Here is a 27,116-nt window from a genome sequence, read left to right on the forward strand (position 1 = left end):
GAGATTTTTCTGGGGCTGCTCGATCCTTGCTAGAGTTCGTTGTGGAGGGCACTTCGAGTGCAACACTCCGTCCGTCGAATGGGACGTTAAGCCATGGTCCCCTGGGTGCCTTTCGTTAGGAGTAGGCTAATGCTGACGCCGGGTTTCTCTCCTCCCTTTCCCCCTTACCCTTCCCTCAGGTCTCAAATGACCTTAACTGTCGGTTGTCTCCTTAAAATACCATACCATATCATACCATACGACTTCAGAAGATTCTAACGAGCTATTTCAATCAAAATACTGTTGTAATTCGTAAATACATACTGAAGTCTCGGGAACCATAGAAACGAGCGTGGATTGATTTCCCCTGCTGGAAATTTAACACGAAAAAAAATCTGAATTAAGATGCGCAATATGACTTTAGGTCTCCCTGCATTAATAATAATGACTGAGCAATCACATGGGAGACTTATATATATAAATACGAAACACAACCATCGGCAGCAATTTGAGAAGAAAAATATAGATAAACGGGCGAAACTTGATCAGGTGTAATTCATAATTTCCCCAATTAACGAAGAATTACAATGGTTCACTGATTTTTAAACCCTACTACTCTTGTCTGCTAGCAGCAAGAACAGATATTCCTGAACAAGAGGATACTCACTTCCTTGGAATACTTATTACAACTGCTTTTTTGTTTAGAAGAAAAAACTGATATCTACGGCAGCCCAACATGCAACTCAAAACACCTACTTCATCTTCCCTTCTGGTAAGCCATAATGCGCGATCGCTGCAGCAAGGAATCTCTTCTTTCCTATCTTACGACAACATCCTTCATCCCCATCATTCTTTCGCAAGCGCCTACCATCCTATGTTTCCGCTGAACATCCTTCATCCCCATCATTCTTTCGCAAGCGCCTACCATCCTATGTTTCCGCTTGGTCCGCCTTCTTTTATCACTACTACAATCGGACTGAATCCACCAATATCTCCGTTTCCCTCTGGTTTTTCCTTCGTCTTCAATTACACCTTTTTCTTCGAAAAAAGAGACGGTAGGAGACGCCTACGTCTGAAGCTTCGCTGATGAAATTGCACGTCTCCTAACTCTAAGGATAGACGATACCGAACGATGGCCTCGACAGTGCGCCAAAGGCTAAAGAATGCCGAGGTTTTTCGATCTCGATTCCTGGCACCTAGCATTATTATTATTACGTCTCTTTCCTCACTCCCGAATGCTTCTTTCTCTCTTATCTCCGCTGCGCTAATGACCCTTCCGTGGAGTTTTTTTAAAATCTTGATTCGGACGCCCAAGGAACGCAACCGTTGGAGAGATCATCGAAGGGAATCATTCTGTTGAATCCACGAATCCCATCGCTGTGAGCGATTTGTTTTATCTCGGCATCCCGATCTCGGACTTCACCCAGATGCAATTGTCACTCACACCATTTTTCTCCTTTCCCGTTCAATATGAGTGGCTACCAAGAACGCAAGTGAACACAACACTATTGCCATAAATCATGAAAGAAATCTTCATGTCGGCTCATGTTTACGGGATCTGTTTAGCCACAGCCAAACTTTTTCCCTGTAAACGTGTTTTTCCTACTGGTATTACTCAAGCGAAATCGTACAGGACTGATAACAATGAAAATATTTTCATTTGATTTTCAATGGCAATTTCCATACTATCAAATAGAATTTAATTAGTAAAGAAAAATTCCGCTATCAACTCTGTAAACACTATGTGAAAACAATACATAACGGGATAGATGTTAAGAGTTAGAGGCTTCAAATGGACATTAGCACTGAGGGTAATTTTTTAGATGATATGAATGTTAGTAGAAGGGTAGAGAGGAGATGAAAACTCAAAGGCATGAATATAATCACGAGCTTTCTTAAAATTGCGTTTTATACTGGTACCACGTGGCGCTAGGTTGAATACGAGAAATGAATAGGAGGAATAAGGGAACGAATAAAAATGACGGATTGAAAAAATGAATAATTATCATTAAAGTAAACTACCGTTTCAGGTTGGTTTTCATGGGGTATTTAAAAAGAATTCGGTCAGTCTCCCCTTCTTTCATTTGACTTAAAGTTCACATTAAGGCCTACTCCCTTTCACTCTATATAGCAATCCTATTCTCTTCCTTCCTCTCCCTCGTTTACCCAACATCCAACCCTCTAGCACTGTTTACACCATCCCCTCCACGCTAAGTACTCGCTCCATCAATACCCTATACTCTTCCGTATATCACCTAGAAGCTACCTCTCCTCACCCATCATGTCCAGAACTTCGTAGTTCCTCCTTCTTCCTTAAATAAAATATCAGTAGTAAAAAAAATTGATATGAAGAGTGTGATCTGGACTGTAATTCTTTACGGTGCGGAAAATGAGAAGGAGGACAAGAGAAGACGTTCGAGATGTGGATGTGGCGAAGAATGGAGAAGGTGAAATGGACGGAGAGGAGGAGAAACGACGAAGTGGTGGATATGGTGGGTGAGGAGAAGCAGCTTTTAGATGGGATATAGAGGAGGAAGAAGGTATGAATGGAGTGAGTACTTAGCGGAGAGGAGATGTTGAAAACAATGTTAGAGGGTAAAATTTTACGTAAACGAGGGAGAGGAAGGAAAATAATTGGATTTTTAGATAGAATGAAAGGGAGTAGGCCTTATTGTGAGTTAAAGAGGGAAGTACTTAAAGGAAGGGGAGGCTTCCAGAATTCTTCTTAAGTACTCCATGGAAACCTTCCTCAATCGGTAGAATATTATATTAATGGAGTAAGAAAAAATATGTGATTCCATCGGTCTCCAGCATCTAATCCTTGCATTTTTCCCTACTCTCTCCTCCCGTCCTTGGTTACAGCGTTCTCACACCCCACCACTGACACCAACGCCTTCTCGCCGGCCTCTGCCATGCCACCCCAAAGCCCGTGTTCTCACGTCGAGCCCAAGGTGTTTATGGGACGCTCCGTGGAAAACGATTCCTACGCCTGCTATTTCCTCCTTACTCCCTTTCCGAGCGAGAAAAGACGCGAAAGGGTGAGAGAGAGAGAACGGCTAAGAACTGGTCGGGCCAGACAAAGACTCCCATGCGGAATGGTTTTGGCGATAAAAATAAACCCTCCGCCGCCTCGGACGCACGATTTTTTAATGGACCCATTTCTCTCATTGGCACTGCATTGTAACGCGTTGCCTTTCGCAAACAACCATTTTCTCTCTCCGTCCACGGCTTTCCTTTAATCAATTCTTCCCTTTTGCTCCGTCAAATAAATAAAGCTTCATCCCTCTTGGATTCACCGAGTGCAGGTCCGAGAGAGAAACAAAGATTTCACTTTAAGACCCAACTTAATATCCTTCGCTCCTTAATTTCGGATCGTTCAGTAGTTATGCTCAAAGGTCTCTTCTTCCCCTCCTTACGGTTCATTTTAACTGCCGCTAGCATCCACGACCATCCTTTTGTATTTCGAATCGGAAACCGCTAAGCTTAGGATTCTATATTGAACTTGTAGACGCAGCATTGAATTCACCACGTTATAAGCTTATAGATTATTATATTTAAAAACGAGTTCACACAGAGGTGAACGGCAGGCTACATATACAAAAGTAATAAGCGGAGAATACGAAAGCTCGGTGAGATTCCGGAATAAAATTTTACTGCCATTCGCAGCAGACGCCTGGATGACTAAAAGTCGAGAAGTCTCCTTCCCGTGATATGACTGGGCAGTTTTGATGGCTTTTCAATCAGGAATTTGTAAATGAGGCATATATTTTATGAAAAATAATTAAACGTTTCGCAGAAAATTCAGTTTTAAGTCAATCACAGCCGCTTTCTTGGTACAAAATTGGGTCCAGATATATCAAAATGTAGGAATGAGAGTAAGAATTTTATTCAGGAATGCAAACTTCTCCGCTAAATTGGTCTCGAAATAATACATTCCAACGCAATTCAGACGAGCAATTCCACACGAAAACAATTTCGACGACAGAGACGGACCAGAAAAATCAGTCCTCATTTTAAATTCATGAAGAAACTAACGCATTCTCGCGACTCACGTCAAGTAGTAGTAATTGTAGTTTTAGTGGTATCACCAACCGAATGTAACGGTAAAAGGGGCTATTGAATGTGGCTAATAAAAGTACACCTTCATCAGTAGGAGTTGAATGAGAAGATGTGATATATTAATGAATAGAACGCGGTCAAGATACAGCCAATTTTACGAATATCTACGAAATATATTGCGAATATACAGAAAACTCGAAAAAATAAGAGTAGGCTATAAATATGTGAATAAATACGACGAGTTGGACGTCTATCGGCACCGTCGGCACCTCGGGCCTCAGGCCTACCAGATTCCAATTCTTTCTTACGGTGATATGTTAAGTGTTAGGCGATGGGAGAAATTGACAGGGCCTTAATGTAACCCCAAATTATATAGGAAAAAACCGAGAGAAAAAATGTAAGCAGGAGAAAAGTAGAAAGGATGAACAGGATGATCAAAAGTGTGAAATATATCTCTTCGACTTCTTCGTTCAATTCTAAAAGGACGATTTAACAGTTTCAGATAATATCTCTCATTTTATAGCGAATATATAACCTTTCAACATGATATTACGATCAGCCAAACACCAATCTCCCAGTAATGACACATTTTTCATTATTTAAAGCCGGCATTAATCCTTTGGAACACCTATCTGCACAGCATAATGAACAGCATAGGAAACCTTCCAATAATTAATTGATATGGCGATACAGGTCCTTTAAAAAATTGATTTAGAGGAATAAGAAAAAAAATCTAAAAAATTATTGAAAAAAATAGGCAGCAGGCAAGGGTCCAACTATGGTGGCGATTAATTTAAGGGCATTATCTTCTATTCGAAAGAAAATAAGGTATATTAGAGTCAAACTCTATCGATATATCGAAATCAATCCTAACCTATTAAAAGGAAATATGGTTGTTTCTGAGTGAAGAGTATTACATAACATGAATTTAAATGACCTTTTGAGTTTAAAATTATTTCAATCACTTGTGAGCATATACTTATCTCTTAACGTGTCTATGCGCCGTTAAATTATATTTTTTCCAATGAATTTTCTCTTTTAATTAATTTTAAAAGCCCAAATGACCATATTTGCATTGGCTTTTAAAATAAATCAAAAGAGAAAATTTATCGGAAAATATATAATTTAATGACGCATAGACACGTTACGTTCATTTCATGATTTTACAAATATTAATGTCCATTTTCACCATGATTTTCCTAACGCAAAAGTGGTCTTCGTAGAAAACACTCATCAAAAGTCCTGTCATGACTATTTAAACTCGCTTACAAAATGATGGCAACAGATTTATATTAAAGAGAACGTCCGGAGGAATTTCGCGTTGAAGAGAGGACAGCAGGCATTAGTTTGACGGCATGGTGAAGGAACTTAACTCCATACCCGATTTCTTTAAAAGATCCCCATTCTCCCCCAATAAAGCCATATATTGGTGATTTTTATAGATTTCTTCGAACGAAAGTGACATTCTCAACTCCCCTTTTGAGAGCCTCCGCTTGCCGCGTAAAAGTTGTCACACCGGTTTCACGATAATAATACGTTTCCATCGGTACGGAACGACTGATTCCATATGCAGTTCCTCTTACAAAATCCGCAGCGCTCAAATCAATTGAGAATTTAGCGGGTGAGCATACTCCGTGAATCGACATCGCGACGTAATTCGGGACGAAACGAAAATACTCGCGAGTGAATCGATTATTATTATTCGCTGTTCTTTCCGCAGATCAAACGAAGCATACACACCTCCCTGCTTTCTATCTTTTCGGCCCAGCAAGCTCGTCCCCTTTTTATACTCGCCTGAAAACATTCACGATTATATCTGTAGAGTGCAGATGGCATGAATGAGGGAGCAATTTAAATACAAGCTCGGGCAGGATTAAGGGGACGGCTATAAGATGCATGACAATGAATTCCGATATTCCATTGCGTGTCCTTAACCGTTGAAAATGTACCGAGAAACGAAACAAATGAGCAACATCAAAGCAGAAACATTTTATGGGCGATAATTTGAACGGACGTTTCGCTCGAGCAATCGTCGGCATCAGACATTTTGAAATTTTATTTATCGTGAAATTATAGTCGGCAAAATAAACCGGCATTTCGCACGGAAGATGTAAATTCGCCATGAGCTCTCGCTAGGGAGAGATTATGCCGGAAATCTTGTCGCCGATGATACTCAATACAAAATTTGATTGGGCTTAATGGCTATCAGAATTGTATTTTATCATTTTCATTTAAACGAGGTGGCGTAAGGAACGGGAAACACTCGATTTCAAAAAGGTGCAAAATTATATTAATAGGCAAGCTAAGAATTCCACGCAAAATGAATACGGAAAACAATTCGCGAATATGTACGCTAACGGGAAACTAAACCCGAATATTGACACCGATTGAAACACGCGCTAGTATAACGGCGACCTAAATGGTCATTAGCATTTTCATTTGAACTCGGAGGAAACGCTCCCTAAATGTTAAGATCGAGAGATAAAATAATGCGTCTAACATCCGATTCGAAAATGCGCCAAATAAAAAAGGGAAACGTGTCGTCCATTCCATGCATTATTCATACCGACCAGCGGTCCGCTGGTGATCATCGTCAGCACGAAGGAATTTGTTCTTTCCCATCAAACCCGTCCAATTACGAAAATTACCTCCACATAAAACGACTCGATTGACTCCTCGCATCATCCGAGGACTTCCGAGGTACTCTGCCGCACACAACATTTCGAATTCTCCCGAGGAATAATGGAAAACGACAACGATGAGCGATCGCTGAGCGGTCGGAAAACACTTCATCGTCACCAGGAAGTTAAAAGCGAGAGCGCACTCCATCGCCCGATTTCTGTGGTGGCGCTGCATAATTCGGAGAAAAGCAGCGGCGTCGGGCGATGATTGCAAAAGCGTTCGTTAATGGCAGTGCCATCCCGTAGTTGGGGAGGCAGGGCTACTGAATATTGGACGACCAGTGGGGGAGTGCGAAATAAGCGACTGTGAGATGGACTATAGGGAGAGCGCACTCACTCACGTAGGGTGGAAATAGTGAGACTTAAGTAGAGAGCTTCTCTCGCATGAGCGATTCCAGATACGCAACTGGATCGTGTATGGACGGATTATGATGGCCGTATAGCATTGTTGAGTTCGGATAGGTTGCAGCGGCGAGTATCTTTAAGTGCGGTGGGGAGCTAGCGGATGATAATGAGAGAATATGAGAACGGCAGCTACAAATATTAGCTACGCTGACACGTTTCCGCGTAGTTTATCCGTAGATTTTTCGATGGCTTCTCAATTTTTTCACCGCCTTGGAACTTGTTTATTTACGACAGTTTAGGTGGATTCTTCACAGAGCCTTCAGGTCCAAGGAGGACGACCTGACAACGATGGTCGCAACACTAGCGATATTGTCCATATATAAATAAAATCCAGTGAAAAAATATAAAGGTTATAACAAAATAAATCATACTATTCTAGTTGATAGAACAATATTTTTTGCAGCAAATTTTATTGTAACTTCATTTCATTCCTTGGTAAAACCTCGATTCAGTAACAACCATTGGAAATACAACCCATTCCGTTTGCCTAGGGTTCTTATCACCCACCGACCTGATTCCACTTCTGATTAGGGGCTACTGTTTACGTGAGAAACACTCATAGCTACACTGATGTACTCAATTACAAACTCAAAATGGTGTCATCATGGACACTCATCCACTCTATTGAGAAAGCCGATACCACCACTCCAAACCATTTAGCAAGCGGGAGGGAAGGGCTCTTCGACAATCGCATAAGTGATTCAACGAAACCAAAGCCTTTCACGAGAGCACGGACGAACTCTACGCAGAGGGATGGGCCGCTAATGCGAGAACGAGAGCACACTGCACTCCCTTTACCCTTTTCGGAGGATTCCCTACGGAGAGATGCAAAAGCTCCCACCCCAGTAGTCTCCCACAATGAACCAGGGTCGACGCCCCGCGACTGTAGCAGACGTCCGCCACCGCCGTAGCCCGACCGGCGGCAGCTGAACAAAGCCAGGTGGCCTTCGCTCCAATACTGCAAAGCAGAGAGAGAGAGGGGGGGACGGATTTTGGAATGGGGGGGAGGGTTTGGTAGGAGTGCGGCTTAAAAATGAAGGCCGCGCGGCCGGCGCAGGATTTTCCCCCATCCCCAGCACAACACGCTTCGACGCAGACCGATAGGCAATAATGGAAAAACAAGTTGAAATCCTATCGGGCACCCTTGCGCCTCATCTTTTCAACCGCCCTCCCCCCTCCGCCTTAGTACCAATCCAAGCGAGCATCATTGCCTCCAGACTCTTAAAAACTTGACCAGAGGGGTTGCTGCGCAGTGCTTCTGATGTATCCCGTCGTGCGTACTTCAATATTTCGATTCATCGAAAGCGAATACGTATCTAAGTAAACCACGATATCATAATCAGGTAAATTTGACGACAATGGTCGATTGTCAATAGTTTGTCATAGTTCGCTGTCAAAACTAGATTGATATCAAAGCACTGCAGAAACATGTGACTTTGGTGCAAAGTTAAATACACCTAAGGATGAAGTTCGCCACGAAAAAAATATTTGACGTAGCCGGGATTCGAACCCGGATCTCCGGATTGCCGGTCAGGTGTGTTCGCCAGTTACACCTTCACATGCTTTACATGATTTGAAATTCGTCGTCGCCGCCCAGCGACAAAAAAGGGATTTTTCTCTCCGACAGTGGCACGACCCACGCCACATGTGCCACAGTGTGGACTTGTGACGTCAAGATATTGTCCGGTAAAACCCATCCTGAAGTTCGCTCTGAGAAAATGACTTGGTGGTGTAACTGGCTAACACACCTGACCCGCAATCAGGAGATCCGGGTTCGAACCCCGGCTAAGTCTAATGTTTTTCCATGGCGAACTTCATCCTTTGGTTTATTTAGATTGATACCCTTTAACATTGAAAATTGATTAATACGGACGTAAAAAAGAGGACCATCGCTGAGGTGCAGTAGTCCCAGAGGGCTATCGTGCACTTGTTGATAGGCCAATTATTACAGTTGTATGCCTTTTTCCATTCATACAGATGATAGATGCTTGTCTTATGCCAGTAGCACTTTGTCGATGGCTCCTTCATGATCATTGCTGACCATCGAAATACAGTCTATCATCGTCGTGGATCGGAAATCCTTGACCATCGGCAAAATAATTATTTATCACCTAATATACACAATCGAAATTTGCGACTTTGAATTATTTTTTAATCTTTAAATTAATGTGGCCAAAATATCTAAAGGAACAGGCCGTTACAGGACGATTCATCTTTTCCACTTCTTCAATACCAATCCTCGCGCGCACTATTGCTTACTGTCTCGAGAAAAAAAACCTGGCCCCAGGGACTTTTGCGAAGTGTATATCCCGTTTCACTCCCGGCATAACCAACCCCATAAACGTTCCCCTCCCGCACACATACAATACACAGGCAAACCACCCTTACGGATGGCAGGAAAAGCCTTCCCCCCCGAAAACCTCCCTTGTGTCTCGTCGAGCGTGAAGAATTTCTTTCAACTAATCACGCATCGGTCGGAAAAATTACGGCGGGATGCGGAAAGGTGGAGGGAGTCGAATGTACAAAGAGAAAAAGGAAAAACACCACCAATAACGGAATGGGTAAAGCCGATTCACGCACGCAGAAACACAGAGGAAAGGGAGGAAGAAACTGAGGGACTTATCTTCAGACGAATGTGCACGTAAGAAACATTTCCTCGCAAACAAAAGGACGTATGTTTCCTGCCTTCCATGTCAAAACTTCCGATCTCCATAGCGAAACTGCTTCCAACAACAGAACGACGGTTGCATCCCGCGATTACAGCTGGTTTCTTTAAACCACTTACCGACTCGGTGGGTCCATATACGTACCGAATGCTTTGCTTTCGTTTAGGTTCGGGATTTCTTGGTTAGTAAACGCCAAGTATTTATATCTGCTAAATCTCGCAAATCCAGGGAAGGAAACACAAACTTGTACTAAAAAAATAGTGCTATTTGCTCTTGTACGTGTAACAGCATATTTAGATTCACGACAAATAGAGAAATCACACCATCCGATGATTGTTCAAATTGATGAATAAGAAATACTAGCGTATTTCTCAAAGGCTTATCAGCGGAGTATTACGCAAAAAGGATAAGATATTTCGCATGTTTTGTCAAAGAAAAGCTAAGAATAAAATGGAGTGAATATATGCAGAATTCACAGGGTCCTAAATATCTTACCCATGAGAACTATATCGAAGGTAAAAACATCATCAAAGAAGCGAAACAGCGAATGCTGTCTTCCGAAAAACCGATGATTATATATTCAGTCCATCTGATACGAAAATTTCGTGCTTAGTGGTGGAAAAAATTTCAGCTAAATACTCCCCAGTGCTACCCTACAGCTAAAAGTATACGGAGAAAGTGGTATCGCGGTCTATTAGTGACAGCGGTAGCGATTACCGTTACAGAAAACCTTGAGATAAAGATTTATTCTATCACTTGACTACCTTAGAACGACTCCGGAAAGTAACGAAATCATTTAAAACTGCTCAGGGATTATATTTAAGCAGTAAGGCCTGTTCAGAACAGTTAACGACTTCCCGAACCAAACTCGGCCAAGCTGGCATTCGATAACGAAAAAAACAGCATCCTATATGCATTCTAGATGAAAACATCCGTTTTGTAATGAAAAGATTGAGATAAAGAATTGTTCCATCATTCGGCAATCTTAAAATGACCCCAGAAAGCAAAAAAAATATTGAAAGCTGTCCAGGGCTTATATTTAATCAGTAAGGCCTGTCCAGAACAGTCAGCGACTTCCCGAACCTGCCTCAACCAAACTGATATTCAATTACGAAAAAACAGCATCCTTTTGAAATTCTATAAAGAAAGCATTCACTTTGTTAAAGACAACCTTGAGATAAAGAATTATTTTATCATTCGGCAAGCTTAGAACGAGCCCAGAAAACACCGAAATGATTGACAACTGTGCAGGACTTTTACTAAAGCAGTGAGGCCTGTTCGGGACAGTTAGCGACTTCCCGAGCCGAACTCAGCCACATTGCCATTCGATTGCGTAACAAACAGCATCCTATTCCTTTAAATCATGTTCCATTGTGGACGCACTCCCATCCTGGGCACCCACGCCTCCCTCTTCCTCAAAACTACATCCTCCTCTTTGAAAACTCACTCGGCCTACCCCACGGACCCTCTTTTTCTTTCCGAACGTCTGCCCAACCTCCGGTTAACCCCCCCCCCTCCCTACCTCCTGCACCATCCTCCTCTACCCATACGTACACACCATATTAATTTTGACGTGATTTGATGTGACTCATTTCACAATGGGGAATGGCCAGCTTCACAAAAAGATGATGGGTCCCCCCTCCATCCCATTTGCCGTGTGAGGGGAAGCGAAAGAGTCAGGTTCAGAGGGATGGAATGGGAAGAGAATGGGGATGGGGGATGGATGCCTTGAGGGGTGGTGGAGAGGCTGCGGGGGCGTAAGGGAGGGAAGATTTCGGCTTTCCAAATAAAAAGAGATGGGGATGTGTTCGGGGGAGGAATAAACGTCTCGTGGAAGGAGGAGGAGGTTGAGGAAGATGTGTGTGGGTGAGGTTCAAGTCCTCTTTGAAGATAGGTTGTAACTCTCTAAAATATAATTCTGTGCCTCGTTTGTAAAGGACACTATGTCCGTTTTCCTAATTATTCAAGAGAGCAGTTTGAAATTTTTTTAAAAATTTAACCCATATTTACCAGAAGGCTAGGTTTCTATGCCAATAACATTGTGATGTAAAAATGTCGTCAACTTGCTACCTAACCTTCTGGTAATTAGTGTTTAAATTTAAAAAATCCTATAACTGCTCTCCTGAAATCATAGTGTCCTTTAACTCTGAGGTACAGAATTATATACCAGATTTCGTTGATGTGTACGTCATCCAAACATTCTTTTCTGAATAACCAAGATTTTAGTAGCATCACGCGTCAAAAATTTCGACTTTCATACTACATTTACGAGTATACAAACGAAATTTATACGCACGTAAAAACTCACCAAAATATATTAACACGCCAACTTTCGTTGATGAGCACTTCATTGCTAAGGCGTTAGTACGATAGAGGTAAAAAGGAATATCAGAATAATTGTATAAATTGGCTAGTATAGAAAAGAGCCATCAAATTCATGCAGCTTTAGATAATAATATATTCATAACAACCTTTAAATCTCCAAAATGCCTTGAAAATAATACTCCGCCTTGGATGAGACTATAAACTAACATTTTGTATGAAATTTTCAATAATATGCACAAATAAAACTTATAACCCGCTGATACGAAGTCGGGAAGGACAAAAAAAAACAATGAATATGCAGACAAGGGCAATTTGTGAAGTAATTTACTACGAACCAGGTTTTGCGCTTTTGAGTAAATATTATTCACTTTTTTTACCACTGAAAAGTTTTCAATGAATGACTACTATGACTTAAACCCATTTTTTTCCACCGATACATATGCATTATATTATTTTATAGTGAGAATTATAATCAGCTCATGTATACCTGAAGCATGGCTGGAAACGATGGAATCAACCGCAAACTGAAAGGCATAAGACCCTCGGTGATGCAAGACAAGGAAGCGGTCGGAAAAGTATGCACCATCATATTGAAGCGGGAAAAACAGGGTTTACTTGGATGTGTGGATGTATTGAGAGGGTCTGGGCGAAATATAAAAAAAACAATCACACATCATCGGAAGAGAGATGTCTGGAGGGAGGAAGGTCCGTAAGGGTCGTAGGTGATCCTGCGTTGTGCGGGGGAGAATTACAGAGCCTGACCCATACACAGGAGTGAGGGAACACTTAACAGCGAGGATTCACAAAAGCTGGAAGCGGTAGGAGAGGGAGTGTGGGAAACATTCTGAGCCGCACGGGACGGACCCTATGGGATAGGCGGAAATGTAGGAATAATACGTAAACGCATACAAAAGTGGACAAGGGAAGATATCAGAATAGTGAGCTGTAAAAAAAAACACGGGATGTTGCTGGGAGCACTTAAATACGGAAGAGCCCCAAGAGGGAATTGCATTCCTTTGGCAGCAATCAAAATATTTGGCCAGGGTACTTCGGAAGTATAAAAAGAACCACAATAAGCGGTACAGTTGCATTGATAAATAATTGGGGTGGAATAGTAGATATAAATATGTGATACGAATGAGTTCTTGATGTATTGGGAGCATGTTTTCAGATAAGATATCGTTGAACCGGTGATAGATGACTTAAAAATCGTAGGTCACACAATGAAATCCTGGAAGTTGCGAAAGGTAATGTCGAACTCATAAATCAGGTGAGATAATCATCGCTCTGGTGTGATCCACTCAGTGAGTGACTGGAGACAGACAGTGAGCTGGAAGGTACTAAGTCTAAACTGTCGACCCAGGGAGTACATAGTTTGGTGGCCTACAGATTGTTTATACATTAATATGTTATATGTAAATAATTACATATGCTTATAACAACAAATCACTTATTAATTGATATATTTATTAATAAATATAATAGTAGTAAGCCTCAAACTTCATTCTCAGTGTTATTTTATTACTTTTGCGAGAGCACGCCAAAACTAAGTTACATTTGAAGAAAACTCTGCAAATTTTAAAGCCCAAACCAAACCCGGATACGACCCATCGAGATCGATGACTCCTCAAAAACAATTGACAGGTCATCATAACAATCTCGGCAAATACTACTCAACAAGAAAGAAAATTAAGGCTGAATAGATAGGTATATCTCGATAAACGCCACATTATAGTAACTAGCGAGCCCTTGCGAACCTTGGAAGATAATTTTCTACAAATAAAACCTCTGGATTCGTTTTCATTCCTTAATGGCGCCTAAAAACTTTAGAGGGAACGATTGTCTCAATGTAAAGACTCGCGCGAGTCAGAACCAGCAATTTACGAAATGACTCAGATTATCTCGTCCTCCACGGTTATCCAAGATGGGATGGGAGGTCCTTTTCGAGGATGGCAAAAAGGAAGAATGGGCAAATCGAGAGAGGTGAAAAAGAACGATTGAAAAAGTATAAAAAGATACAATGAAAGGTATCTCTTTAAGGGTCTAATGAATAGCTTAGAGGAAATGGCTAGGACGTGAGTTTTGAAAAGAAATCTGTGGGTAGAGGATAAGTCCGTGTTTGTTTCAGCTCCGTGACTGTGATGACTGTTTCATAAGAATGCTGATCGAATGAAAGTATTGGATTCTCAGTCCCGCGTTTACATCGCCAATTCGACGAAACATTTACCGTGGGTTCAGGGAGTAAACGTACCCGATGATAAATTATGATCGAATGTAACTATTGCATCCGAATTTTGCGTTCACGGCAACATCGTCAATTCGACGAAACATTTACCTTGTGTTCAGAGAATTAATGTACCAGATGACATAGCATAAATTCAAATTCCCCCCATCATATTTTGAATCACATCAACTAACTACGAATGATACATCGAGGAGTGACAAACAGGGCAGCATTATTCCAATCCGAACATGATATTGTCAGACGAATATTTCTCGGGTTTGCATCCAGGTTAAAGCTTTTATACAAGCCGACGTTTCGGAAGACGACTTGTCTCCCATCCTCAAGGCTGTGTTACTTTATGGAAGTCTAATTTCACACATGATATTCATTCACTAAGGATCATGATTAAGATTCTTTTTTGGCATGTCAACATCTTTTAATTACTCACTCATCGGGTTTCCTTTAGCCAACGGAAGAGTTATCGACGTAGATAACGTTAGAAATGGAAACAGATTTTTGATTCAGACTTAAAAACTGTATAAGGAAGTAAATAATTTAGAGATACCGCATATTCCTCGACCACAGTGATGAAAAGCTTGCATATTGGAGAACTAGATCCATCTTTTTAACAGGTTGCAAATATTTTGCTAAATATGGTTTGAAGTGAAATGAAACTTCTGAAGCCAATTAGCGATATTGAAAGGCTTTTATTCGCCGAATATCTCACCAATGATATCGATATCCACTACTCAAGAATGGAATATTTCCAATTCCATCCGATTGATCTTGAAGCCATCTCAGTGATTAGCAATCGGTAAATGATGAATGCGACTGACTGCCTGGAAAGATGATTTTAACGACTGCCTGAACTATCGTACCGGAATAATTGAAAATATTGGCGATGATTTTACTCTTGGACCGGTGTCCTATTGCCTCAATCAAAAGAAAACCGATAGCAATCTAAATAAGGCAGTGTTTGATGAAAACTTTTCCGGCCTCGACTAACTTATATGGAAGTGGGTGTTATTGAAATCATGATAGGTCCGCTGTGAATTTCAGACAAGCAATATTCAAAAGAGAATTCAATGGGCGTAACTCAATGCTTCGTTTTAAAGATTAAGTACAAAAAATATTACATAGGTTTGCTCATAAAGTAGATTGTACGCATCAAGCTCACCATAGTTCGAAATAATTTAAAGCTACCCACATGAAATGAAGAATTTACAGCATTAAGGAACGGCGTTAGCAAAAATACAAAACTGTCGATGTGAAGTTGTAAGATATGTTTTATTTTTACTGACCTATTACAATTAACATGGTATAACGATGGCTAATTGTTCAAATAACAAGTTTGAGAATTGTTAACGGATAAAAAAAGAATTGGGAGACAAACATGGTGTATTCAAAATATTTTTACGACAAAAGGCACTAAGATAACTTAGCGGCTTAAGAAACTATCGTATGGACGGTGCAGTCAAAATAAAAGTGCAATTCTTTATCAAAAATATTAATAAATTACCACAAAAATTAGATATTAAAAATTTATAAATTTAACCAGCAGGGCCTTCAAAATATAGCCTCAGATGTGGAAGGAGCGCTTCTTTTATTTCCGAGCGAAACCGGTGCTCTCAACAAAAATATTATATTTCTCCATCCGAAAAAAATACTGATAAATTACCAGAAAAATTAGACTGTGCCAAATTATAAATTTAACCAGGAGGGCCTTCAAAGAATAACCTCAGATTCAGAAAGAGAGCTTCTTTCATTCCCGAGCAAAGAGGATAACCACATGGACTAATTGAACCAGCCTATTCCTCTCCCACCTTCGAATGTATCGCCAGCGAATCTAAAGAGCAAGAAAAACGATAGCATTTTGCGGCGTGGAAGCTCTTTTACCCTCCATCCAACTTGCTCTCTTGCCGACGCTCGTTTCGCGAGCGTTTCTCCATCTGCCACCACCAGCCCCCTACCCCCCACACGTCCTCAACACTGCGGGGAGGAAAACCCGTAATTACCGCGAGAGACCAACTTTAAGTCTGGCAGCCGAGAACTCTTCCTCACGTAACTCACTCCTTTTCTTACCCCGCCACTACCTCCCGCCCTGCCTTCCCTCAAAACCTTTGACTCACACCTCGGAAGCCTCGCTAACAACGCTTTGGACGTATCCACCACTTCGCTCATCGTGCACAAAGATGGTATATTACCTTCATAGCGGGATTAAAGGATGTAACACCGTAGTTCGATTCACGCAGAATTGACTGAGTGTGCTCATTTCATACACACAAGCCATGGTCGGGGATATGCTTCAATTGGATTCCTCTACCGAATCATATTGCGGAGTGGAGGACATTTTCAATATGTATCTTTTTCAGATACTAAAATACTTTTGAGCGGATTAAAGTAAATGCCACTGTATTTCGATTCACGGAGAATAGTGTGTTCATCTTCTAACATACGAGCTATGGTCGGGAATGTGCTTCAATCGGATTCTTTTTTCAAATCATATATTGCGGTGTAGAATCCATTTTCAATACTTACATATCTTTTTCATATAATAAAATGGGCTACCCACACTGAGAATAGAGACCAAGATACGACTGGAGGCGTTCGAGACGTAGATGAGGAGGATAATATAAAAGGTGGAGTGGACGGAGAGGAAGTGTTGTACATGGTGGGCAAGGAAACCTCTGGAGGAGACAAGGGACTTGGACGAGCAAGTATTAAGGGGGGAAGGAATGTTAAAAGCCATTTTAGAAGGTCGTGTGGAAGAGAACAGGGCTCACGGGGACTTGAAAAGAGAAGTTCAATTTAAGGAGGGAAGAGAGCGGATTGATCGTAAAATTCTCCGCGTAAACATATCTAAACAGGTATAACCAAAATAACCCACGTCAAGTGAAAAACAATTAGAATCGAAATAATACGTCCTTTTTTATTTCTCTTCTCAAATAAATCCTACCGGCGAGATAACTGATGCGATGCAATATAATTTCAAATATAATATACCATGTTTTAATTAATTTCGTCGACAAAGGATAACAAAAATATGTAATAAGTGTGAAACGGATATAAAATGTACTTTGATGTAAGCGGGAGGCGATGGAATCTGGACCCTAGTGTACCATCCCGTTTTTACTCAAGCGTCATCTATCCAGCCATTCCCCAATCGTTTAGAAATCCCCCCCGATGCCAAACTAAAGAGCTATCCCAAACGGAGAAAATGACCACGACTCAGAGTCGCCACCTATAATAACGACTGACACTCGGAATACCACGAAGGACCCAACCCACCCCTTTCCAGCACACCGAGGCGGGCGATTCCACTGACACTCTCGGAGAACCCAGCTCACTCAACCGGCATAAAAGCTTTCAAGGAACGGGCCTGGACTATCCGTCCACCTTCTCCCATTATAGCTCAGGCGATGTGTCATTCATCCGAGATGCGAGTTTCTTTCATTCCCCTCATCAAGGTTCCAACCCTCTTCTCCCAACAGAAATTCATTTCCTTCCGAACCCCTCTTCAGTTTTACTCCTCTCACCCGTTCACTCAAGTCCTTCCTCCACAAAAGATATTCCTCCAGCTCTACTTTTAACTGCTATCCTTACCGACGATATTCTTTGATCCACCGGCTTTGTTCCAGGTCTCCCGGTGTTGCTATCTACAGCTAGCATTGCCTGTTGAATGGGCTATTATTTCCAACGAATTTGAATGCCTAAAAGCAATCAATAGATTCGCTAACTATGTCTTTGGATAGATTTTAATGGCCTAAGCTACATATACTGTTGGTGATCATAGAGTTCCGATTGTAAAAGGCTCATTATTTACTAGATACGTAGATTGACGTGGTTCAATGTCAATTGTAGATCTCAGAGAGCAAGTAGTTCACCTTGAAAAGCTATTGGACATCGATAATAATTGACAGTCTATGACCATGGGCATTAGAAGATAAATACTACGTGAGTAATCGACCTCTCCGTAGACATCAAAAATGAATATAGTATTTCCATAAACCAAAAACATCTATGATGGTTATGATAGTTGGTCACGATAACCTAAACCTAAAACGACCAAACCTACTGCCAGCGCGCTGCAGCGTCTCCCTAAGAGAGCGAAGGCAGATTTCTTTAGGCGCACACTTGCCACACGGCCATATAGGTTGAACCATATTATCAACAACAGGCTGGATGGCGATACTTGGTTGAACTTAGTGACAGGAAACATAATAAAAGATACACTGTTGTATATTCCACAGAAGTTTACTCAACCTACCCAGGTTTAGACATTACACTATGCCATTTTCAATATACCAAAATTTGCGAGCTTATTTATATAAAACCAAAGCTCAAAAATTTATGCATATTCACCTTTTAAAATGGCTTAGTGTAATGTCGAAACCTAGGTGGGTTAAGTAAACTTCCGAGGAACATACAACAGGGTATCTTTTATTATGTTGCCTGAACCATATTAATGATATCGGTTAGAATGGCATTTAAACATTATTTTAAAATCATCACTTAAGATAGGCTGAATTTTTCGAAGCAGGTGCTGAACTGAACTAAACTAGACATGGTGGCCTATTAGAAACTCAAGTGTACTCATAATACAAACGCATCTCTCAGATGCAAATTTAATCACCTTCGAAACGTAAAGGTATCAAATATATTCTAAATTTTGGACATGACTGTATCTACAAGCGCTACACCTCGCCGTGATGGTGAAGTGACGCGGTTGCTCTTACGACTTCCAAGTGAGATCTTTGGCAGGCTATGAGCTAACGAACACGGTTTTTCACGGTTGGAAGGGCAACCTTCAACTCGTCGGAGCGAGGATCACGTTATAAATTAACCAGTTAGCGCAGCAACGCGTAAAAAATACCCGCGATAAAAAAAGTGGCTGGAATATTATGAAGAATGTAATCAGAGGACTTTTTTAGGCGACTCTAATATTCTCTAAATGTAATTGTTGTTTAGATCGTGATTTTGTCGAAAACGTCGCGATAAGGATCATCAAGAGACAAAAAATCGCACTAGTGTCGAGTATTTTTTTGGGAATATATCCGCAGAGAACTTCAAGAGGCATTAGAAAAAAAGAGATAATTAAATAAGACCTGCCATTAATCACAGGATGGGAGCAATTAATTTACTAGTTACCAGAGTTCTTCAAAAATTGGGATATTTTACGCCAATTCAATTTTCAGAAATGACATTAATTACTGCCATACCGATCCCTATTCTACAAAATAGTTAATAGATAAATAAAATATCACAGACACAAATAAGACAGAATAATTTGATTTAAGGTCACTATCACCTAAGTAGACAAGTTTTTGGCAAGGCGGATTTTTTACAATATTAAACGCTAGAAAAAGGTGTTGCTGAGGATGTTCTACCTTTTCAACACTGAAACAACTCACATTATTTTCTCTAACTATAATTATTTCCTTCTCTCTGCAAAAGAACCCAGTGAATTGACACGGGCATTCAAATACTCCATAATAGCTTTGAAATTCAAATAACATTCTGAGAAAATTCAACGGGGGAAAAATCATTAGCCTTGCTCGGGATGAATGATTTTTTTACTACGAAATTTCCGCGCAAATTGTGTATTACGGGTGACTGCGTAAAATTTATCACCGTGGCTAGTCCCAGTATTTAACAAAAATCAAATAACAATCGGTGACTCCGAGCTAAAGACTCAATAGTGTTCAATTCTTCAAATGAAATGAAAATCCCAATCCCACCAAGTGTTCACAACCATAAATAAACATAACCTGCTCGTCCACTCTTCACTAGCTTCATCCATCTCTCTCATCCTTCCCACGTCCCGTCCTTTCCCATGTCTTTGCCCTTCACCACTTTTGATATCTTCTTCTCTCTTTAAACGTTTCTTTCGTTCCACACGGTCTTCTCAACCTCTTCATATTATCCCATCGTTCCACTGGAAAGTCCCTCATCCAAGTCGCTATTTCCCTCTATTCGCACATCGGCAAACAAATCTCGCGGAAACAAAAAAAAGAGGCGAAAAATATTCAGCCGTCACATATGAGCACAGGCTTACTTGCCCTCGGCCTGACCCCACGCATGCCGTACACGGTCAACTCCCACGCCGATCACACACGCGCTGCAGCCGAGAATGAAAACATTTCACCCGAGATTGAGAGGAGGGGAGGGGGGAGAAGAGACAATCTTGATAAAACGCATTTTCAGTCTTCGTTTATTTTTTTTTTGCCTCCCCCTCAAAATCCACTCCATTGTTCTCTCGAGGCCATAATGAAATACATAACTAGGTAAACGCCTTCTTCCTTAGTTAAGGTCTCGTCCGGTTGTTTCATTAAACCTCACTTTCTGCCTTCGCACTTTTTGGTATGCGAGAAAATACACACCATTTGGAATACTAAAATGCTCGGGATTGTTTACATGTGCTCGCGGGTGACATGAACCGCGCCCAGAACGCGTGGGAAGCATTTAAGATGGTGTAAATCAAGTTACAGAAACCTAACACCGCATTTCAGCGAGATTGACAGATCCACCGAAGGTGGAGCTATAAGCACATCCATTCTTATCATTTGGCTATCAGGCTTATTAAGGAGAGAGCAATACTATGTGAGTATAATTAGAATTTTATTGGCCACCAAAAAATTCCAGAAGTTTTCCTGTTGATTTCGTCGTTGCAAGACTTGTTTTTGGTGTGGTTCACAGATTATTTCAATAAACTCAAAAACGACGGAACTTAATTAGCCATTTTTGCATGCCCATATTTTGTAGACATAATTGTTCTGCTTGAGCACACTCATCTAAATATTATACAGTCGAACATTCTAAGGTCCATCAAAGTAAATACTCGCCTACATCATAGTAATGAACTCATTAATACGGAGAAAAAAACAGTGAAACAAAATGATTAGCGTGATAAATATTACGACCTAAAATAATAGTACCAACTTAAATAAGAGGGTCAATGAGTCAAAAATATCTAAATAACATAAATATTTTTTGCGCTGAACAAAATGTGATGAACATAAAATATGACGCCCATCATCCTTCCGAAAACGGCATTTCATCTTCTACGTGAATGACGATGGGGGGAAGAGGAGAATTACAACCATCCAGATCGCTTGAATAAAGCTTAAAATCGAATGCAAAATGCATCGCAGTAATGAGGCATGAAAATGCGACAGCGATTAATCACTAGTCCACGCCTTTTGTCTGTCTCCGTTCCAGAGCCGTGAGCTTCGAATCTTATCGCAGAGAATTATGTTTCCGGCATGGAAGGTCTCAGGAAACGAGAGACGGCAATTTTGAAATTGTCGTGGAATGGCTATTAATAATCTTTTGAGATCCAAGGACTAGTAATTACAATGTCTTCCACACACAAGAGACACCGAAAATTCCCGACATTACACAAGGATCAAAAGGCAAGCATTTATGCTTCCAGACTATCAGTGGAGTTCCCTAAAATGATGAATTCTCACTCCGTTAAAAGAATGATGCCAGACTAAAGATAAAAAGCATACAAATCGAGTTTCTCAAAGCTGCTGAATTATATAAACAGCATGAAATCATTCCATCTATACTAGTCTTGGTATGGTATATTATGCATAAATCTATCAATAGTGAGATATAGTATCAGATAACCTATTTAAAAAACTCTCAGAAATTATAAACCTGTTAGTAATATGGTTTGCGCACATTATTTAAGACTTCGCACATATTTTCACATACATTACCAGGGGCTATCGAGTTTGCATAAGCTAATATTATAAATAAAATAAAGTCACAAATAATAAGAAATGCAAAGATTTTCAAACTCGCGAATAAGTACAACCATCAGTAATAGGAGATGAAGAAGACAACTGACGAGCTACTGAAGTTACTACAACTTCTATTTAGCCTTTATTTTTATCTTTTGTTCCTGTGCACAAAACCATGTGCAGGCATTAAAAACAACTCATTCGATCCAATTTCTCTTATTTTCCTCGCGGACTTCCTCTTGATTGCGACCAGGTCGCACCGGTTTCCCTTCTGTGAGTTCAAGCACATTTCTGATATCTTTAAAAGTTATAACCCTAGAACGACCGAGCTTAAATATAGGTGTCCGCGACAAGGTGAGGCGCTCAAGAGGGCAATAAAAAGAAACCCTTTCCCGGTTGTTGAATGGAAAAGGCTGACTCGACCCCTTTTATATTCCTCGAAACGTTTATTAAGCGGCTACATGATTAATAGGGGATTGCGCGCCGGTTGACACCTATTGGGCCGGTAAGCGTCCGTTACACCTAGGGAACCACACCGCTCGCGTAAAAGCGAGTCATCGCGCCACGTCGGGGCGACGCAGTCTTTTGTTTGTTGTCATGGCGCCGCCGCCGCGTTTAAAACTGTTCAAACATCACTGGTCACTACGCAAGTCCTTATGAACGCAAGAAAAAATAGACGTATTAACGCATGACGTTCGTAACTCTACTATACCTCGATGGAAAGCGTAGTGGTCGCAGCGAAGCATAGGATTTATTATTAAAGTATTCCACCGATCAAGGGAGGTTTCCATGCAGTAGGTGATTGAGAAGCATTCTGGGAGCCTCTCTTTCCTTCATGGAATTCCCTCTTCAATCCACTGAAATATTTTTAGAAATAGGTCAGTTAGGAAAAGGTTACTTTTTTGTGGAACTCCAGCAAGGAAAAATGTGGAAAGAGAATCTACGATATTATTAATTACTCCGATAATGTTGTATAAATCCCGAAAATATTAAATTTACATGGATAAGCCCTTACGCATGCAGGAAAAAATCACCGTGTGAACGCATCATGCTCTTGTTACATTGAATCTTAGGAATAGGTCTTAAGAGATAGGTTAGTCATGAATAGGTTACTTTTCCGTGGAACTCCAGCAAGAAATAAATAGCGTGGAAAAGCAAATGAAAAACTCTCTCCGATAATACAGCATGAATCCCAAAAAATACGGAATTTATACGGATGAACCTTATCAAAAGTATTTTTCCTTCATTTTAATTTGCTATTCACTTTTGTCCACTCAACTCCTCGCTTGGGGCAATCGCCGCTTTACGCACGTAATGAGGGTGTCGCGTGAACGCATAACAGACTTCTCGTGCGCGTAGCAACCGATGTTGTCCAAACGGGGTATTACTTTTTTCCCCACTGCGCGCGCGGCCCGAGATCGTCATTTCTTCGGCTGCGTGTGCGTCCATTTGGCACTGCTCTGACCCCCCCCCCTCCTCTCCTCTTTTCCCCTTCCCTCCCGCCGCGGCACGATTTATGAGGCGTAATCACTGTTATTACCGAGATACTGTGTGATTCTGAGATCGCGAAGGTTTCCGAATGGTTGGTACGTACTCCACGGAGGAATTCTCGGATGGTATGAGAGGGAGGGGGGGAGAGAACGGCGAAGAGACACGGAAAAGGAGGGGTTGGAGATAAAAAGGATTTAAGGAAAGCCAATGAGCAAATGGGATGGATGGACGATTTGAGAAAACATGACTATGAGCACTTGCGAGGAATATGAAAGGGTGTATCGACTCAATTTTTTCAACTGGCAATGAGATAAGGGAGGTTTTTCCCTGTGCATACTTCTTCAATCTAATGTCTACTCATTTCAGGAAGAAATTCCGTGTGAGTACGAGCACTGCATCAATCTCCTCCGGAATACAATGCTGAGGTAATTAGCCCCAGAGGAAGCTAATAATTATGCATCCATTAGTTACAAGATTGGACATAATAATACCAGCTCGCTATATTTTTGTAACCTAAATCAAGCTTCGAGGAACAAACTAGATTTGAGATTGCCAACGATTTATCGAGTTACTTCTCCGTACAATATGATAATTCGATGCAGTCATGTACTCCTATTAAAATTCTCGCCTGCAAGATTGTGGATATCGTTTCATATTCGCTGGGTTTAAAAATTAATAGGAACACCTAAGGCTTCATGCCAACATATCATTCAGCGTAATAGATATTAATCACTCGAAAAATATATATTCCATTGTAATTTCTGGCATGGCTGTCTTGCTATAAAGCAAAATAATTATGGCCATATTCTTTAAAAAACAAGTTTCCTACGCTATGTAACTTATTAGCTAATTACATATTATAAACACGTTTTGTCGACTGTTTAAAATCCTCGCCTGCAAGATTGTGGATATCGTTTCATAATCGCTGTGTTCTAAAAATTAATAGAAACACCAAAGGCTTCATACCAACATATCATTTAGCGAAAAAGATATAAAGTCCCTAAACGTTGATATGACGCAACGATAATAATCATGAATAAAATTATTAATTGCGGAAACGGTAAGCGGTTCTATTGCCAATGTAAATTAAATACAAACACTGCGTGGTAATTTCTGGCGTCGTTGTCTTGCTATAAAGCAAAATAATTATGACCATATTCTTTAAAAACAAGTTTCCTACGCTATGTAACTTACTAGCAAATTGAATATTATAAATACGTCAAGTCGAATTTAAAGCCCCTAAACGTTGCTATGAGGCAACGATAATAGTCATGAATAAAGTTATTTATTGTGGAAACAGTAAGCGGTTCCATTACCAATCTAAATTTGGGAAATTCTTCCTTTTCAACCCTCAATCGAGCTTGACCCAAGCAAGACTTATTATCAGCTTTATTGTGAGGTCACCAAATTGATGAGGCGTGAATGCGGTACACGATTCGATTGTCTCATTCGAACAGTTTTTTTCGGCACGAATAGAACGCTTTGGGGTAAGGACCATTCAGAGACAAGGGGCCAACAGCGTTGGAGCATTACTGACCCAACGTCAAATGACCAATTTCACTCACATCCTTCGGAAGTCATCACCCATTTCCCCCACCCTTAACGTTGCCGGAGAATGTATACCGGAACCAGCGACCCACCCGGGAGATACCCTTCCATCCTTCCGTACACCCTCATAGCCCACACGCTCCTTATGACCCCTTTATATGACTCGACCCTCGGAAAATAATAATAAAAAAACGAAGTAACAATAACAATACGAGGCTCGCGCGATAAAATTTTAAAGGCCTCCTTCATACCTTTTTTTTCTTCATCTCTCTCTTCTCTCGTTGTTAAACTTTGCTTCGGGGCAGAGCTGCGTAAGGCGTTTCCAACCTACGCGGATAGGGTAGTGCGAGGTGGAGTAGGTGATATGGGGGGATGGTCCGAAATATTCCTCGTCGTGGCGATTTCCGAAAGAAATGCTTTTTTTATTTTTGGGAGGACAAAGACGAAGATTACTTCTTCGGACGACAATCTACCGGCCATCGACGGAGGGAGATAGGCCTGCGAGGAGTTGTGGGTGGGAGAATATAGTAGGAATCTGTAGAATAGGGAAGGGAAAGCGACTAGGAAAGGGAGGAGGTGGGGAAAATATCTCCCACCCTATACCATTCCGGGCATACTCGGAGGATTCCATACTCCAACACTTTTTTTTACGGGGCCGACAACAAAACGAGAGGGCGACTGCCGTACTTTTCTTTTTTCCCCGGACGGTCTCGTGCGCGATGTTCCGGCAGTAAAAGTGCTTTCTCTCCACGACATTGGCTACATCGTCAGGATGTTCAGCAACCCTCCAGAAAAATGATAGTAATAACATTAGCGAGTGCCATCCCATGAAAGCGTAAAAAAAGGCTTTCCGAAATGAAAGAGCGTTAAGAAAACACGATTCTTCTCCCAAGAGTGCATGAATGAATGAATATTTTTATTATGCTCGAGATAAAACCTATGATAGCAAAAAATAGAAAATACAGGAAATTTTCTACTCTTAATAAATGACATTTTGACAAAAATATGGCATTATGGAGATAATTGCTAGGCTAACAAGTAGTAGATATTTAGACAGAAAATGTAATATATTCAATATTAATAACAAAAAAAATAAGTTTTAACATAGATCATAATTAACACACACATACATATATGTATATTATGTAAAAAGTTTTGATAGCATCACAAGTTTAAATGATAATTTCAATATATGAATGAACCGAGATATCTACGTTTTTTCCTGTGAATGCATGCCTGACAGTCAGTCTTTTCCGTACAGCCCTTCTAACGGCTACCAAGCTCTTTTCCATTGGCCTGATTGGTCCAGAAAAAGCAGTAATATTACCCGAATATTTCACAATGTGATATTTTTAATACTAATTTAATATTCTATTTATCACATGATTGTGAATAATCAAGGGTTAAACGAATACTACTCTGAATTAAAATCTAAAATTACTTTGAGAATGTTACAAATAATGCGATTTTTAAAAGCAATCACCTCTTTCGGAAATCTTATTATTTTAGAAGTGAATATAGAGACAGATTATTTCAGATCCACATAAAAAATGCAACACTTGTGATCAAAGTTTGACCTTTAATTATTTAGTTTTAACCTCTTTGAATTTCCTGCTATTTTATAAACGTTTTCCCATATTTTAATAAACTTCGGTCACAAACCACGATTATGAAAAAAGGAAGCGAAATAGTAGGAAATAACTAGAAATGGCCATTGACACTCATGGATTCCTACTTGCATGCCATCTCTTAATCGTACCACGACTACAAGATATTTTGTAAGGGCCTGAATACAAGATAAAGTCACTAATACCCTTTTTTCATGATGAATTTCCGTTAAATAGAATGCAAAAAAATATTTCGTACTCAAGATCCATCAAAGTTCATGAATAAGTTCATCATTTAATTCCATCGTAAGATGCATCACTGGAATGCTAAATGAGGCTTACCGCTAACCAATTGCCACCTTACATTTATTCTTATGCTAAAC

The 27,116-nt window shown here is 40.5% G+C and overlaps 1 protein-coding gene and 1 non-coding gene across 2 annotated transcripts in view; one reads left to right on the top strand and one right to left on the bottom strand.

Annotated features, from left to right (window-relative positions):
• LOC124158166 (transcriptional regulator ovo) overlaps positions 1–27,116 on the bottom strand; it is a 773,475-nt gene that overhangs the window by 423,179 nt on the left and 323,180 nt on the right. The gene's annotated exons all lie outside the window — the stretch shown is intronic.
• On the top strand, positions 8,845–8,917 carry Trnaa-cgc. Its single transcript has one exon. It is a non-coding gene; the product is annotated as a tRNA-Ala (tRNA).

Source organism: Ischnura elegans, chromosome 4, assembly GCF_921293095.1.
Source record: "Ischnura elegans chromosome 4, ioIscEleg1.1, whole genome shotgun sequence".
NCBI classification, from domain to species: Eukaryota; Metazoa; Arthropoda; class Insecta; order Odonata; family Coenagrionidae; genus Ischnura; species Ischnura elegans.